Source organism: Papaver somniferum, chromosome 7 (genome assembly GCF_003573695.1).
Source record: "Papaver somniferum cultivar HN1 chromosome 7, ASM357369v1, whole genome shotgun sequence".
NCBI classification, from domain to species: Eukaryota; Viridiplantae; Streptophyta; class Magnoliopsida; order Ranunculales; family Papaveraceae; genus Papaver; species Papaver somniferum.
The window spans coordinates 146518209-146531968 of NC_039364.1; positions in this window are offsets into that span (position 1 = coordinate 146518209).

A 13760-nucleotide genomic window follows, 5' to 3' on the forward strand; every position below is an offset into this window, starting at 1 on the left:
TCATCAATTACTTGACCCCATCTCATGTGAAACATTCCTGGATCCCTACTTGGTCCATCATTAGTTTCTTTCCAGTTCCAGTTTGCTTTTTCATCGAATACCACATCTCGACTCACTATTACTCTTTTCGTTGTTGGATTGAGTAATCTGTAAGCTTTGGATCCAAGCTCAATTCCTAGATTCACAAGAGTCTGAGATCGATCATCCAGTTTCTTAAGAGTTGCAGAATCAACTTTTGCGTATGCTTTGCAACCAAACACTCTTAAATGATCTATGTTTGGTTTTCTCTTTCGCAAACTTTCATATGGAGTCATGTCTTTCAGAGCTTTCGTAGGTATCCTGTTTATTAGGTATGTGGAGTGTCGTACAGCTTCTCCCCATAGATAATTAGGTACCTGCATAGCCTTTAAAGAACTTCTTGTCATCTCCATTAGAGTCCTGTTTCTCCTCTCCACCACTCCGTTTTTTTGTGGTGTATATAGTGTTGTGAGTTTCCTTTTGATTCCATTTGACTCACAAAACTTGTTGAACTCTAAGGAAGTGAACTCTCCTCCTCTATCAGTTCTAAGCACTTTGAAACTTATGTGTCCTAACCTTGCGTGCCAGTTCCATGTATGATCTTCCAGTCTTATATTCAGACACAATGGCCTTCCAATCATGAGACTTAGCTTGTAGAGTCTATTCTGTGAGCGTGAGACTCTAACTAAAAGTCTTCCACTTGGGTCATGAACTGTTAGATAATCTTGTCGTATTCTAACATCACATCCAACTTCTGTAGCTTGTCCTAAACTTAGAATGTTGCTTTGTAAGTTTGGGATGAAGTAGATGTTTGTGACAAGCTTCTGTTCTCCGGTCTTGCTCTGAAATAGAATTGATCCTTTCCCTTCAATTTCTACAGAAGATCCATCCCCAAACTTCACTTGTCCTTTGATTTTCTCATTGAGTTCAGAAAAGTAGTGTCTCTTACCAGTCATGTGATTGCTGGCTCCATTATCTAAATACCAGATTCCTTCTTCTTCATCCTTTGATTCGTATTTCTTTGGTATTAGTTTCCCTTCGTTTAAGAATAAAACTTCGTGCATGAAAAGAGCTGTATCTGCTTCCCTTGTTTCATTCTTGTTTGCTTCTTCCATCTTTTGTATTCTTCCAGGGCATACAGAGGAGAAGTGTCCTGGTTTATCACATTTGTAACAAATAATGTTTGATCTATCCTTCTTTTCTTTCCCTTGGTTTTGATCATTCTGACTTGTTGTTCTATCTTGTGAGTTAAACCTTCCTCCCCTTCCTCGGCCTCTGTTTACTCTACCACCTCTTCCACGACCTCTTCCTCTTGTCGCAGAGTTTTGTTGGTAAGAGTTTGTGTACAAGAGTTTTCCTTAAGTTTCTCCATTGTTTTATTCATCAAGGATTCTCTCTTCATATGCTTTTAATCTTCCAATTATATCTTCATAGCTAGTCTTCTTTAAATCTAAGACTTGTTCGAGAGAAGCTATGATATGAATATACTTGGATCTTGGTAAACTATTGAGAAACTTCTTTACCAGTTTATCTTCATCAATGGATTGTCCAAGTGACGCAGCTTTTGAGGCTATCTCTGATAGCTTTCCTGCTAAGCTATCAATAGTATCAGTGTCTTTCATCTTCACTCTTTCAAATTCAGATATTAAGGTTTGCATACGGGCTTCTTTAACTCGATCAGCTCCGAGATTTCATGCCTTTATTGCATCCCAAATTTTCTTTGAAGTTTCCTGTTCACCAACTTGTAGAACAAGACATTCTGGTATTGCTTGAAAGAGTAATCCAATGGCAACATTGTTTTTGTCTGGGTCCAATGTACCAGGATAAATTGTTTCCCAAACTTTGTAGATTTTCATCAGTACCTTCATTCTTATGGCCCATACTGTGTAGTTTGTGGCGTTGAGGATTGGAACTTGTATTGATGGTGGCGTGAACTGTTTTACACCCACAATGGTGGTTTCGTTTTCCATGGCTCAGAAACAAGCTCTGATACCAATTAATGGCAACTGCAAGATGAAACTTAGCTTATATAAAGACAACTCTCTTTATTGATTTTTAGAAAATCTCTCAAAACTAAACACAAGCTCTAATCTTGCTCATATGATCAACCACAACTTTGGTGATCATATATATAGAACTATGAATTCCTTTTCCTAGTCCTATTACCTTATTACATGTCTTTCCTTTTCTTAGAACTAGATGACTTCTAATTCCCTTAGGATTACATCAATTTCCTAATCTTTTCCTATCCAGCTTGTTAGTGACTTCTATGTTGAAGTTTAACTAACAATTACCTACTACCAAAACAAGAAACTGCATCCTGCTGACCTGAAGCTGGCACTTGCTAAGGCGCTGAATAGAATATTGAAGGTAATACATTTATACTTAACCCTTTATGCAATTTGAATGTCAAAGCAATGACTGAAAGTTGTGAACCTTATGCTTTTTTCCCCTATTTTTGTAGCTTGTTTGAGATCACTTCAATAATGACCTTGAAGCAAAAGCCCTTTTGGAAAAAGTGAAGGTAAATCCGGTCTTGCGCCTGATCACAATCACTTTTATTGTTTTTTTCTTCTCTAGTCAAATTTTTCATACAAATCTTTTACTTCACAATCCCCTTGATGCTTTATGCTTCCTTATCTGATTTTTCTTTCTCTTTTTTCTTCAAATTCATTTTTGTTACACGAAATTGAGTAATTATGTTTTGGTTTTCTGCAGATATACAATGTAACGAGATGATGTTTAGGAGGAGCCTTTCAATGTATTTAGATTAACAACGACAAGTTTTTGTAAGTTTCTATGTATTTTCCTTAGAAATTTGGAACCTAGTAAGTTTCTATGTATTCCCCTTGGAAATTTGATACTTAACAAAAATTTAGTTCTTTTATATGAATGTGATGAATGGATTTGATATGAATGTGAATTTGGATGATGAATGAGTATTTAGAATATTTGGAATTTCGGCAGAAAATGAACTGCCAGTCAAATTGACCTGGTCAAAGTTGGTCAGTATTGTCCAATTCTGACTAGGTCAATGTTGACCGGCGGTAATTTTTTTTGCTGTTATGAAAAAATTCGTAACGGCTGTAAGCTGTTACAACTTGCCATGTAGTAACGGCTGTGGCATGTTACTGATTTTCCACGTAGTAACGGTTCTGGCATGTTACGACCTCGTTGTCACAAAAACATTCGTAACGGCCAACAACTCTTACCACGTGTCAATTCGTAACGGCTCGTAGCTGTTACTATGAACGTTACAACCAAAATTCGTAACAGCTCCATTGCCGTTACAAAAAAATGTAACACCCACTTTTGCAACAGGCAAGAGCCGTTACAACCCGTTTTAGTAACGGCTCACTTCTGTTACTAATCCCATAATTTGGTGTAGTGATGGTTATAATCGCCAGAAAGTAGAAAATTCGGAAACTGAGTTTAAACGCTTAGTGGATTTTTCAAATGAAGAAAAGGCTTTTGCTAAGCAGAATTCAGATGGTTTGAATGCTATTATACATGTTGTAAGTCGTGATCTACAATATCATGTATCAATATGTCAAACTTCGAAAGAAGCTTGGGATAATCTTCAGATCGTATTCAAAGGAAATATATCAGAGAAAGAAGCTAGACTTCAAACTCTTACGTCCGATTGGGAAAACCTTTGAATGGATTACAACGACACTTTTGAAGAGTTTTATATCAAACTCTCTGAGATGGTAAATGCTTATTTCTCTCTTGGAAAGACTATTTCTGAAAAATATATACTGTGCAACATTCTCAGATCATTGCCATCTAGATACGATTCTAAGAAGCATGCAATCATAAAAGCAAATGATCTTTCAACACTCTCATGAAGCACACTCATTGTAAAGTTAAATATCTTTGATCATGAATCACAGTCTATTCAAACTAAAGGAATCGCTTTTAAAGCTGCAAAAAATCCGAAAGCTCCAATGGAGAGGAATAGAAAGACGGATGATTCAGATGAACAGATTGCAGAAAATTCTGATGATGAAATTGAAAAATCATTACCATTGATTACTAGAAAGTTTCGAGATCTCTTAAAGAAAAGAAATAAGAGATTCATAAAGGATACTCATCGATCTTCTCGTCCACATGATCGAGTTCCTGTCAAAAAGGATCAGGAAGAAGATGATGAATATCAACCTCAGTGCTTTAAGTGTAAAGGGTTTGGTCATATAGCTAAAGACTGTCCCAATCTTAAAAAATATACGGGAAGCAAGGCTCAAGTTGTAACTCTATATGAGACCTCTGATTCATATGATTCTGAAGAAGACGAAACAGTTAATATTGCATTAGTTGTTATTAGCTGTTAATCTTATTTCTTCCTCCTCCATTAGTGATTAACCCATTTTAAAAATGAACATGTCTTCCGATGTTATTAAATCATCTAATGGTAAAAGGAAAAATAAGGCAAGATGCAAAAACTGTCTCAAAAACAGAATTGCTAAAAGTTGCATATGCAACCCCAGTCAATCTCAAGATACTTCGTTAGTTCGAGGTAACAAAAAGAGACTTTCTCATACGATACGAGGTCAAGGACACTCTGGTTGTTCAAAATTCCATAATGAGAGAAAATCATACTAATACCACCTGGTCGGTATTAGAATTCTCTCCTCACCTCGTATGCCAAATTTTTGTAAGGAAGAAGAAAGATCAAGGCACTTATGTGTAGATTATGGAAATAAAATCTAGTAATTGAAAATATTCGTATCTTTAGGAATACTATATTTTCGGAAGTATAAAAATTATAAAAAGATCATTCTCTTTTCTTGATCATTCCTTGTCCGAACTATGAGTCTGGATCCAATGTCGTCTCTTGATAAGATGCTAGATCAGAAAGATCACTTTAAGAATAAGTCTGCATCTTCTCTTGATATAGAGAAATCAAAGAGAAAAAATCAAAAAGACAGATTTGCCTAGCAAGAAGGGAAAATAGAATATGCTGAAGAAATATCAGGCGCAGGGATACAGACGGAACTAGGTGAACTATAGGTTTGATTGCTTGGTATCAACTATACTGAGTTGGTTTAGATTTTGTATAGCGGCTTAATTCTGAGAGTATTCAATTTTGGACAAGGTCCCGGGGTTTTTCTGCATTTGCGGTCTCGTTAACAAAATCTTGCTGTGTCTTTTACTTTTCTATTTCCCCAATTGTAATTGTTTTTATTATAATTAGAAGTAAAATACACAAACGTTGATTCCTAATTACTTGATAGAAATCCTATTGTGTTTGGTTAAGTCCGAACCTATTATCAAGTAATCATACTTCGTTGTTGTATTGTCTCGATCTTGAATCCGCAGTCAATCACATAAGTTATCTTGTTGTCGTATTGTCTCGATCTCGTATCCATAGACGATCACACGAAGTGTGAACCGATTAGTTGTATTGTCTCGACTCAGCCATAGACAATCATTTTCGGAGAAAGGACTTATAGGTGGAGAAGTTTTAGATTGAGGTATATTTGGGTACCCTCGTATTTTCTATGTTCTTATTGTACTCTCAAGGGTCATGAACTCTCCAAATGTTTCAATTACAAACATAAGATAAGATATGTCAATAAACTTCAACGAAGAGCAAATCGATTAGCAAACAAGCTCAAACTTATTAAAAAGTCGTATGAGGTATGTAATCTCTTCTCTTCCCCTAAGAAGTTAATTTCTAAAGAAACAATTAGACCTCTAGAGAAAAGAGTACGGTCTAAACTGTCTGAGAAACAGGGTTCTAAGAATTCTATTCAAGAAGGTTTTGGTGGAAAGATTGTTGTTCACCCTAGCACAACTTAAGTATGTTGGTTTTGCATCTTGTCTCATGTGCCTGGTTCAAGAGAAAACGTTTTTTGTTTTGGTTTCTTCCTTTTTTTTTCTTGCTTTTGCTGGTTTGGAATTCTTCAATCTTTTCATATCTAAATTGATATTGAAAGGGGTTTACTCTGTTTAATCAATAAAAAGAGGGTTAATATCGACAATTCTGCCTTCCTTAGGGTCGTGAGTTGTGCTTACGTGAATCCTTTTGAGTGTATAAAGGTTCCGTAACCCTACATTCCCTTTTCCTTCTCTGAAAACTTCTTTTTATCACAAGATTGCTTGTTGAGTCTGATTTGTGAATTCCTCTCACAATCTCATACTTGTATGGAGATTCTAAGCATTATGTCTTCTGATGGAAAAGATGTTAATATGATTCTTAATCCATCAATCATGAAGGAAAAAGATAAATCTCATGTACCTTCAACTTTGAAAAGAAAAAGGAGGAATGTGAGAAAACCAAGAGTTGTTCCGTCAAATCAACAAAAGTTCTCTGGGGTTATTAAAGAGTTGAAGGAAACAAGAAAAGAGATTCAGGAAAGAAAGGCTATTATTTTTATGACTCTCGAAATTCAGAAGGCCCTGGTTCGACATCAGTGTAGAGGTTTGTTGGAATTGACTCCTTTCTTCATGAACCTTATGTTCCCGTGGCTGTTGACGGAAAGGAGTTCGGGGACGATGAAGAATTTTTTAGGGGCCTTAATGTCTAGGAATTCTTATGAGAATTTATTATGTGTTTTAAGAAGGATAACTAGGGTTTGGAATAGCCACTATTGTGAGTACACATAGCTATTTCCAACGATTTTCATCTTGCAATTTTTTTAGATTTATTTATTTAAATTCTAAAGTTCATTTTGAAGATGATTTTGCGGTATTAATCTTTATGGTTTCATATATTGCAACTTGTTATGTAATATGTGTGTTTGCGTCCGTGAACTATGATTGTCCCATACATGTCAAAAGTTAAGCCTATTATGTCATTATGCAAATATTGATGGAAGATAGGATGAACTTTTGTCTACAAAGATTAAGTCAATTATATGTCTCTATGCAAATAGTAATGAGAGATAAGATGAATCTTTGTCTATTCCGTAGTATTGGTCTTCCCTGACCCACATCGTTGTGTAAATACTGTGTGGCTCCGTAAGTTCTCTTATGTGAGCATTTCCGACTAAGTTAATCATGGATTCTCTTGTGGTTAATTTAATTGAGATATTTGGATACAAATGCATGTTTCATGTAATTTGTTAATGTCCAAAGAAATCCTTCTTTTCTTGAGAAAGTAAAGTCGCTCTTGTTGTTCTTTCGGGAATGATATCTTATGGGGGAGAGTTCCTCATTGAACTTGTGCTTAATTGCAAAATATTTGTGGGGAGTGCGGATGTGAAATATTGTAGGAGTTATCATGTATCTTATAAACTCCTTGATGAATGCATTTAGTTTCGGTTATATGATTGCATCTAAACAAAGTTGATATGTTGTTCTCTTTTGGTCATGAAGTATCTCTATGGAAATTTCGTTAGGATCCCACTAGTTTTCGCACCTTTGCCAATTTTATTGACAAAAAGGGAGAGAATTAATGTGTAGTTCACACTAAAAATACATATGGTTTACGGATCATTATGTAAGGGAGTGTGGTTTACATGTGAGATGAAGTATTGACCAAGGGGGAGTGATACATATCACCATAATATTGTTGTCAGAGTTGTGATACAATTTGACTTTGATGATGTGTAACAATACTATGACGTTGTATAACAATGATTGAGAGCAACTGTTTTCTCATTGTTATAGCTACGGATCTTCAACAACTATGATGATGAGTTGAACACCTTTAGAATCATGGAGTACTTGGAAGTGACGAATATTTCGAGTAATGTTGAAGAACCAATGAGATCAAGCATTTGGATGAGAAGCTACAAAGTCTATTTATTTTGTAATCCATATATATTGATAGTTTTGTCACTAAAATTGACAAAGGGGGAGATTGTTAGAGTACTGCTCAGTCGAACTCGCAAGCGTTACTATCTCAAGCTTGTTTGTCAAGTTTAGTGATCAAAACTATAAGTCTTGATTTCTAGTCTACTTATAGTAATGTCTCGGACTACGATAGATTGTGTAGTTGAGCTTTAGACTTCATCTATTGAAGATGAAGAACTACTAAGAAGAGCTTGTGGAAATTCATCAACAAAAGGTATGTGGAGACTGAAACTCATCTATCACTCAAAAAGCTACTTTATCTCCCTACTTGAGACAAAAGTCGTATTACTATATAGTGTTCGATTATATACATTTGATATTTCAAGTTGAGTTTAACTCGCTTACATATTTCTCGAAATATGTGTTGGTAAGATTTCGCTTTAACCAAGTTCATCTTATATTCTTGACGAAAGTCAAAATATGATCATATGAAAATCGCCTGGTAACATCTTACATGATTAGTGTAATACAGTCATTTGATGTAGACTCAGAATGTTTCGTATTGATTATTTCAATAACTTGAAAATTGCTTTGATGCTAATAGTTAGTGAAAACAACTATTATCATCCTCTAAGAAAGTTTCAATGATTGAAATAGAGTTTAGAACACTTAACCATAATTGGATTATAAACATAGTAATGCGTACTTGCACATATGTTGATCCAAGACCGGTATAGTATGCATACCCGTATGCATACTAGGAAGGTCAGGTAAAGTCCGGGAGGCGTGGTATGCGTATCCTTACGCGTACTGGCGAACTCAGTTGAAGTCCGGGAACTTTTGTATGCGTACCCGTACACGTACTAATTCAACTATTGTTTTGGATGTGAGATAGTACGCGCACCCGTTAGCATACTTTCAGACACGGTCCAAGTATGGCTACTTAGCTATGCGAATCCGTTTGCGTACTTGAGTGGGTTAAATTCTAGAATCGGTTTGTTCATGAACTGATACATTTATATAATAAGGAATGCAATCTTTTGCAAACCATGGCTATAATTTTCATGACTTGATTCGAGTGAATCAAAATCGATTTTGCTTCATTTGTCTCTTGTATATTTCTATGAGAATACAAACAATTGAACAACTCTATAACTAGTTTCATTTGAGTCATTTGAACTAGTTGTGGTTAAGATGAATAAGGTTGATATGAAAGTGTTCATATGCCTAACTTTGATTAACTATTGTTGAGCCAACAAGGTGCACACGTTTAGGTTCGGCATATCTAAATTGTCACTTTTCATTTGTGTGTAACAAGCTAAGTTCGATCTAACAGCTGAAAGATATTAGCTTGAGTCTAATCAGGTTTTCATCTAACGGTGAATATTGAATGCTTTGTTAACAAGGTAGCATTGATTGCAGACCCTGATTTTGAAGACTATATAAAGGAGAAATCTAGCAACTGGGAAACCTAACCCCCACACCTCCTGTGTGATACTAGTTGCGACTAGAGTCGATTCTCCTTTAATTTTAGGTTTTTCACGAAGCCATGTAGGTTAACGACTTGAAGACTTCACTGGGATTGTGAAGCCAGACCCAACTATTTTCTCTGTAGTTGCATGTTATGATCTTGCCCTGTTCTATCGTATTGAATACTATCTTCTCTAAGATTTGCTCGAGATTGATTCTCTGATAGGCAAGATAAAAAGTAGTCGCAAACATCTTCGTCTCATCGTTTGTGATTCCACAATATCTTGTTTCTCTACCATACGATTAAGATTATTGTGAGGTGATTGATATTTCTAGGATGTTCTTCGGGAATATAAGCCCGCTATATCAATTGGTTCTTGTTCACCTTCATTTATCAAAAGACGGAACAAAACTCATAGGTTTGTCTGTGGGAGACAGATTTATCTATTCTATAGACTTTTCTGTGTGAGACATATTGGTTTATCAAGTCTTCGACTTTGGGTCGTAACAACTCTTAGTTGTGGGTGAGATCATCTAAGGGAATTAAGTGTGCACAATCCGGCGTGGTTCTAGAGGCGCAAGGAACGCGACTGTACCTTGATCAGTGTGAAATTGATTAGGGCTCAACTACATTCCAGTCTGAAGTTAACTTGGAGTAGGCTAGTGTATGTAGCGGCTTTATACAGTGTGGTGTTCAAATCTGGACTAAGTCCCGGGGTTTTTCTGCATTTGCGGTTTCCTCGTTAACAAAACTTCTGGTGTCTGTGTTATTTATTTTCTGTATTATATTTTGTTATATAATAGAAATATCACAGATTGTGCGTTAAGTTCAATCAGTTCTTGAATCCGAACTTTGGGTTGTTGATTGAATTCATTGACACTTGGATATTGGTTTGTGATACCATCCAATTTATTTCTCTTATTCAATCAGGATCGTAAATTCCTATTTGTTTGATTGCGGATTGAATTGAGAAATCAAGATACAAACTCTTGGATATATTTTCATTGATTGAGTCTGACTTTCTAGTTGATTCTCTTGGAATTATATTGGAGTTATCCATACAGATTGCTAAGCGAAATATTGGGTGTGGTTGTTAGACCTCCGCTTTTTCAGTTGGTTGTTTCTTGGAGGACCAGGATACATGATTGGATCCAAAAAATATGTAATGTCGACTGGTTTATCTTTTATCATCTGGATTACCATCCCAGTCAGCATCTATATATCCCTTGAGAGCAGTAAAACCATTAGAAAAAAGAATACCATAGCCAAGAGTTTCTTTAATGTATCTCAAAACTCTTTTAGCATCTGTAAGATGTGTAGTTGTTGGTGCTTGCATATGCTGAAAAATCTGATTTACAACATAGGAAAGTTCTGGTCTTGTCCATATGTGAGATACTGGTGAGAACCTACTGGATCTATATTCAGTAGGATTAGCTAGTAACTCACCATCTGAAGCAGATAATTTGAAGTTGTCAGAACATGGTGTATTACAAGGCTTAATCCTAAGAAGATTTGTCTTGTTAAGAAGACCCACTGCATATTTAGTATGACAAAGAAACAGTCCCTTGGAACTTCTGTGCACTTCAAGACCAAGAAAATAATGTAAGTCACCTAGATCCTTGACTGGAAAATGAGTACCAAAATGAGATATCAAGGAAGCACAATAATTAGTGTCACTTCCCGTGACGATAATATCATCTACATAAACCAGAACATAGGTAAATTTAGAACCAATTTTCTGCACAAAAAGACTAGAGTCAGCTGGTGAAGGAATGAAGTCAAGACCCACTAAAACATCGACCAGTTTCTCATACCAAGCCCTTGGTGCTTGTTTAAGACCATATAGTGACTTGTGAAGTTTGCAGACATATTTGGGATGCTCAGCATCTTGAAAACCAAGTGGTTGTGTCATGTATACATCCTCTTTTAAGTCACCATGCATAAATGCATTAATTAGGTATAACTGAGTAATTTTCCACTCAAAATTTACTGCAATGGATATGACTAATCTGATTGTAGCTGGTTTCACAACAGGGCTGAAGGTATCAGTATAATCAAGACCTTCAAGCTGATGAAACCCCTTAGCAACTAGCCTTGCTTTGTGTCTTTCAAGTGTACCATCTGCATTATATTTAGTTTTAAAAATCGATTTGCATCCAACCAAATTTTGGGAAGGATCAGGAGGAACTAATGACCAAGTACCTGCATCTTTAAGAGCTTTGTTCTCAACATGCATTGTATTTAATCAAACTGGTATTTTAGCAGCTTGAGAAATAACAAGTTGGTGTAATGGATACAGTGTCAGCCAGATAAGCAGTGGGAACATGATGTCTGGTACAAAGTAAAGATTTGGGTTTGAAAATGCCATGTTTAGATCTATTAAGCATCTGATGAGTATTGTGGTCAATTGAGAGTGCAGTTACAGTGATATGAAGATGTGAGGGAGTAGTAACTGCAGGAGAAATATTGGTAGTAATGGAATGAGTAGATGAAATTGGAGTAGATGGAAAAAAAGATGATGGAACACAAGTTATGATAGTGTCTAGCTTAGCTACAGATGTCAAGGTCAGAAATAGAAACAAATGAAGTGGATGTAGTAAGAGTAGTGTATGGAAAATTGGATTCAATGAAATTGACATGTCTAGACACATAAATTTTACTTGTGACAGGATTGAAGCACCTATACCCCTTTTGTTTTTTGCTATAACCAAATGAAAATGCATTGTTCACTCCTAGGTGCTAATTTATAAGTAGAATATGGTTTAAGCCATAGAGAATAAAGACATCCAAAACTTTTAAGAGAAGAGTAATCTGGAGTTTTATGAAATAACACTTCAAAAGGAGATAAGTGAGAAAGCGATCTAGTAGGTAGTCTGTTTATAGTGTAATTGGCAGTGGATAGAGCTTCAAACCAGAATGAAAGGGGAAGAGAGGATTGAAGTAAAAAGGTCCTAATAATATCAAGAAGGTGTATGTGTTTTGACTCGGCAACACCATTCTGTTTAGGTGTGTTAGGACAAGTTATTTCATAATTGATACCATGAGTAGAAAGAAATTTATTAAGCTCATGATTTACAAACTCACTCTCTCCATCAGTTCTTATGCATTTGATCAAGCAAGACAAAAGATGCTCTACTAAGGATTTTAACTGTAGAAATTTTGTTTTAAAGTCGGACTTGTGTGTAAGAGGAAAAACCCAACAAAATTTAGAACATTCATCAATGATATTGACATAATATTCGTGACATGACAAAGAAGTAACAGGAGCAGGGCCCCATACATCAAGATGTAGCAATTGTAAAGGTGCAATGGAAAAATTAGTAGAAATGGAAAAAGGTAGTTTATGGATTCTACCTAATTGACAATGAACACACATAACAGGATTTGTCACAATATTTTCAAGCTTTATTGTTTTACAGACTCTATTAAAAGACTAAAAAGATGGATGTGCAAGTCTTTTATGCCACACCGAAGATGAAGCTTGAACACAAGATATTGTTGTAGGTAAAGGTGAAATTGGTGATTTGTAATTGAAGATAGGATATAAACCATTTTCACTGGGCCCCTGAAAAAGAATGTTCCCCGTGTGAAGATTTTTAATACAGAAATCAAAATAGGTGAAAGTTAGAGAACAATTGTTATCTCTAGCAAATTCGTTACTGAAATAAGATTTTGTGCAGCTTGTGGAACATGAAGAATTTGATTTAAGTAAACAATATGATTAGGAACAGAAATTTTAGATTTCCCACAATGCTTAATTGACATACCTGCACCATTTTCTGTACCAATAACATCAGAACCAGAATAAGATGTAGAAGCTTCAAGATTACCAACATCAGATGTCAAATGATTATTAGCACCAGAATCCATGTACCAAGGGTTTTCACCAAATATTTTAGCTACAACATGCATGGCATGGATGTTTCTTGGAGGCTGACGACCTTGATATGCAAAATTCATGCGATTCCAACATTCACTAGTATCATGACCATATTTTCTACAGATTTGACATGTAGATCTATCTCCAGAATAAAGATCAGAAGGAGGTAGTCTTGCAGAAGGATAAGTTGGTGTTGTAGATGGAGAAGGAATTGGAAGAATACCAGATCCAGAACCTTTACCAAAGGAAAAATTATGTTGAGTACGGCCACCACCACCACCTCTATGAAAGAAATTATGACCACGACTACCACCTCTACCTGGTGGTCTGTAAGAAGCACCAAAAGCTCTATTGCTTGATTCAGCAACTAAGAACTTGTTTCTTTCAGATACTATCATTTCTTCACTAATCAACAGATTATAAAGTTCAACACTAGATACAGGAGGATTTCTAATTCTGATGGAAGTAATAAATGCATTGTAATCTGAATTTAAAGCAGATAATGTGACAACAACAAGTTCATCAGCCGTTACCTTAGATTCGGCTGCAACAAGCTGATCAGAGATTGTTTTAATCTCATTAAGAAGGGAAGAAATTGTTTTGTCACCTTGTTTAAGAGACATAAGCTTTGTTCGTAATTGAATTGAATGT